The sequence below is a fragment of the Pinus tabuliformis genome, chromosome 2_2, assembly GCF_031772625.1.
Source record: "Pinus tabuliformis cultivar Carrire ecotype Pingquan chromosome 2_2, CPIR1, whole genome shotgun sequence".
Classification (NCBI taxonomy): Eukaryota; Viridiplantae; Streptophyta; class Pinopsida; order Pinales; family Pinaceae; genus Pinus; species Pinus tabuliformis.
Genome location: NC_142300.1, coordinates 808,016,229 through 808,021,738, shown reverse-complemented (window position 1 = coordinate 808,021,738; position 5,510 = coordinate 808,016,229). Strand labels below are relative to the sequence as shown.

At 34.3% G+C, this 5,510-nt stretch overlaps 1 pseudogene; it reads left to right on the top strand.

Moving 5' to 3' along the window:
- The first annotated feature begins 980 nt into the window (after positions 1-980).
- Positions 981-4,718, top strand: LOC149195420 (cytochrome P450 704C1-like; annotated as a pseudogene).
- The last annotated feature ends 792 nt before the right edge of the window (positions 4,719-5,510 follow it).

Here is a 5,510-nt window from a genome sequence, read left to right as displayed (position 1 = left end):
GTTTGAGAGTCGGACATATATGTTGACCTTGAATGTTGGTTATCAAAACTATATAAAAGTAACACCAAGTAAATTATCAAAAAATTGTGATTAACAATAATTTATTCTTAATCCTCTTAATTCACTAAAAACAATAAAAATGACATTTAAATGATCAACCTAGCGACATTATCTAATATGAAAAGGCTAAAGGGAAATGTGAAAGGATAGGATATAGTAGGTGGAAAGGTATTATTATGTGGCATAACTATCAAATTTGAGACCCCAAAGCATGGCTTTTAAATTTGAGTTTACTTGGGGATTTGAACCTAGAATAAAATATAAAAAATATGTTCATCCCAATACATGTCCTTAATAACGTTTTACCATTGCTTTACCATTTTCCGGTTACCATTCTTAATATTCCATTCGATTTCCCGTAACTTACATACTCTGTGTTACATGGACAACTCTGTACCTTTTTGTCTGCACTATTATTAAATTTGAGTTTACTTGGGGATTTGAACCTAGAATAAAATATAAAAAATATGTTCATCCCAAGACATGTCCTTAATAACGTTTTACCATTGCTTTACCATTTTCCGGTTACCATTCTTAATATTCCATTCGATTTCCCGTAACTTACATACTCTGTGTTACATGGAAAACTACTGTACCTTTTTGTCTGCGCTATTATCCTGTAAGAGTAATGCAGACTCGCTATGGATTAAATCAACTTTATGCAATCATGACTGTACAAAGAAATTTGTGGAGGTGATGGTCGTCAGGTGATGAAGAAAATGGTTCTAATTTAAAAAAAATTATATTATATTTAATTAGATAGGGATGAGTTACGTCTGCGAAAGTGCCATGGAGACTTTGGGCAACATACTTTCATGTATATTTCATGCATTCTCAGATTACACTGTCGTATACTTCCTATAAATGGCACCATACCAATCTCATGTTAATTGCATTCTTTGTCGATTTTGGTAGAAACAATGGAATGGGGCATACAGTATGCTACAGCTATGATGCTGTCGCTGGTAACAGCCTTGCTGCTGGGGCTTTTTTTCAGAAAGAAATGCAGGAATTGCGACGTGTACGCACCTGTGGCTGCAACAATGGTGGATCACATCCTCAATTTTAAACGCATACATGACTCTTTTTACGATCGTCACCGATGCTTCAAAACTTTCAGAATAGCTTATCCTACGTTTACCATGGTTTGTACCACCGATCCTGCAAATGCAAAGCACATGCTCAAAACTAATTTTGCAAACTACGTCAAGGTCAGTTCATTAGCTTATATTATATTGCTTCTTCACTTGCATCTATTTTTACTATCGTGATATGTTACGTGTTTCCTCTTTGTTTTGAGAGATTCACAGGGAGATTTCATCCATGATATTATGGAGGACCTTCTGGGTGATGGCATTTTCAACGTTGATGGAGTGGAGTGGCGGAGACAGCGAAAACTGTCTAGTTTGGAATTCTCCACCAAATTAATGAGGGATTGTAGCAGTGTTGTTTTCCGACAGAATGCGTTGAAACTTTCGAAAATTTTGCTGGAAGTTTATCGAACTAAGCAAAGCACAGTAGAGATGCAGGCATGCATGTTAAATCATTGGGCTTTTGGAGGTTTTTTTTTTTATACCTCTTCCTGTCTATTCATCTAAAATGAAAGTATATTATCATAGTTATATCACAGTATTAGTCTTCAATTTTCCAAAATCAAGAAATTCAGGGAAGAAGATCACTACCTATCTATTTCTTTTATAACATAAAGTCTTCAATTTTCCAAGATCAAGAAATTCAAAAAAAAGATCAATATGCTTTAATCAGTCTCCTACCTATATATTTCTGGTATAACATAAACATCAAAAAGAGTAAACTATCAGTCCAGTCACTTACAACATGCTTAAAAAAAATGTTCAAAATGATGCCTTGTTCTAGAAACTGAATCTTATGTCCTATACCAAAAAAAACATGCAACCATAATCAAGAATGAAGCAAATTATGCATAGTTTATGAAATCTGCTTTAAACAAAGAGTTTTCTCATGTTCCTTCGTAATCCCTCTCTTCAAAGAAATCAGCAATCTGATTTTGTTCCCTATAAATATGTTCAAACTAACTTACCTATAAATATATTCAAACTAGATTACCTAAAAATTCTTCACCAGAGTCCACGTTATCTATTTAGACAAAATAAGAAAACAAAACTGTGAATGACAATTAATCCAATCTATGATGCCCTTCCAATCCCATGAACATGAACGATCTCTATCCCCATCCATTTGGCACAGATGAGGACACCCAAGAAGGCAATAAGTTCGGTTTCGGCTTTGAGAGTTGATAGCTAAATTTAACTGTTTTTCCCTTATTCACACTCATTTTATTTTTATTAATGAATGTTAACAGCGTCTCTTTCTGAGATCGACAATGGATGCAATCTCCAGGTTAGCGTTTGGAATAGAAATAAACAGCTTATACATTGACGACTCTGGACCGGGGACAACTTTTGCAAAGGCTTTTGATTCTGCAAATGGTATGCTTTTCGTGCGTCATTATGATCCTATCTGGAAATTAAAAAGGTTCTTCAACGTAGGATCGGAGGTCATCATAAAGAAATGCATCAAAATCCTGGATGACTTCGTTTACGACGTCATTCACACTAGAAGACGCGAGATTTCACTGCAAGTGAACTAGTAATGTAAATCAATACGCGCGATGCACCGCAATTTATTTTTGAAAGCAATTCTTTTACCATTATGCGCTTAAGAGGATTAGGGTTAGGGTTGAAAGAACAAATTAAATTGAATTGGTATTAGATTTTAACCTTAGCTACAAACAACATCAACCGTTACTTCGTTTTCACCGTTTCCTTGTTTCTCTACACAGATAAAACCAGATTTTCTCTCTCCATTTATAAAATTAACTGACAGAAATCAAGGCGATTACTCTGGGAACGATAAGTATCTATGAGATATTGTTGTTAATTTCATGATTGCTGGCCGGGATACCAGTGCAACTACTCTTTCTTGGTTCTTCCATATGCTTTCGAAAATTCCAGACGTTGAAAGAAAGATTCTTGAAGAAGTCCGTGAGCTGGTCAAGGAGGACGAACATGCGTCCTTGGAAGAAGCTGTATCTAGGTTTTGTGAAAGTTTAACACATACCGTCTTAGACAAGATGCAGTATCTTCATGCAGCTTTAACAGAGGCGTTGCGTCTCTATCCCCCAATTGCACAGGTAAAAGATTTGGGGGTATATCCTTATTGAAATAAAATAACGTAACATTAGGCAGGATCATAATAAAAGTGGATGAAAATATGAATAGAATTAGTGAATAAGTAATTGCCCAGATAAAACCCCGTTAAGAGAATAGAGAAGATGACTAAATCCTAAGTCAAATCTCACTTTCTTTAGCCGTATGGAGATATCTCACACTGCATACATTTGTAGGCGTAGGAAGAATGCACAAAATACACAATAAACATTTGCTGTTCAATTAATTACTCTATTAACCACAAACTTGACTCTCTCATTTATATATCCACGAGCTATGACTTGTCTATTTTCTTGCTTCTCATTATAATGACGGGATATATAATTTATTAAATATGAATCATGCAAACTCTAACTAAGACTTGTATTTTTTCCTGCTTTATACAAACTCACACTATACTTTTGACTTTGGGATCTATTTCTAAGACGGGATAAATACTAAAAATTCTCAGCAATTGCCGTTTGGACTAATATAAGGGATGGACTAATATAAGGGAGGTCTATGATCAATTTTGGTGGCTTTCTTATAACACTAAGGGTATATTTAGCAACCTGCAAGCTAGATATACTAGATCTTATGATTTAGCTAGAGCCTACAAGAATAGGGAGTCTTCTCCTCGAGCTGAAATCATACAAACTTATATACTCAATTAGCAGAGATCATAGCAACTCATATACTCAATAATATTTGGACAATAGTCTAAACTTATACCACCATATATACTGGTTATTACTCAATATTAGTTTCAACTAAACCACCATATATCCTGATTTTTTTAATTTTTTTTAACAGAAACAATTATGAGATTTCATTAAATGTTTGGCAAAGAACCACAATTCCTGTTACAAATAGTGAGTGAGATTTCTAAGCAGCTTTTCAGCAGGAGGAACATAGCACATGTCCTCATTATTACTCAATATTAGTTTGAACTAAAAAGATACAAATGATATTCCTCTTCTTTTCCGTTTATTTTCTATTGTATAAAGAAAAATAATATGACTTTTCACAGGATGGAAAGGTTGCAGTTGCTGATGATATTCTTCCAGATGGATACAAAATAAATAAAGGTGATATCCTGGTCTATACGTTTTACTCGATGGGAAGAATGAAATATCTATGGCGTATTGATGCTGACGAGTTTAGGCCTGAGAGATGGCTCCAGAATGGAGTTTTCGAGCCGGAGTCACTTTCACTGCATTTCAACGAGTCTTTTGGAAACGATGCCATAAAATTCATTAGTTGTAATCCGTTTGCTTGCAGGTTGGACCTCGCGTTTGTCTTGGTAAGGATTTTGCATACATGCAGGTGAAGATTGTTGCTGCTTCCCTTATTCGTTTCTTCAAATTTGAGGGTGTAGACGGCGAAGAAGTGACATATAGTGCAGCACTGACCTTCCAAATGGCTGGGGAAGAGCTCAATCTTCGGTTCAAGCCTAGATTAGACTTCTGAGCAAATTTTCATCTTATAGTAAGGTAGTATACAGTGAAACTTACAACGTAGATTGTTATTTCTCTACTTGAAGGCATGTTTAACCAATGTAAAAATCCTCGGAAAACATTGAATGGAATATGTAGATAAATCCTACAAGCTGATGACCAAAAGTTATATGGTGTCTGTAGTTACTGTCCATCGTACTCAGTTTCAATACGAAAATTGTGGTCCTGAATTTTCATTTTACCATTGTTTTGTTTAAAAGCAAAATAATCAGGGATTTATTAAATGAAACTCGTCGGTATGTGTTTTCATTTTCCCGATTGTTTTGTCGAGAAAACACAATAATTAAGGTTATACATATATCGTGCTTGGTAGGGAGCTTTTATTTTGCTAAATAGTTATTCATGGCCATTGCTTATGGGTTTACTGGCAATTTAGAAGATTGCCCACAATTAGCAGTTCTGTACTTCAAAAATGCACAACGATTATCCTCTTATATTGATGTTAAGGAGTTGCAGCTCCTACTAATTTTATATATGGGATAATTTTTTTAGATAATTATTGTAAATAGATTTAATTTTAGTTGATGATGTAACCATCATAATTTGTAATTCAATTGAAAATTCAAAAGAATAATACAAATTTTATTTATTAAATAAATAAATTAAGATGGTCGGCCTCTAGTGCATTCATAAAACCTATGTACCAACATCCAAAATCCATAAGCATTCACACTATATAAACCAAATCCAAAGATACTTAAATAATTGTTAGTTCGTTGACAATATTCGATGTAGATTAAGAACT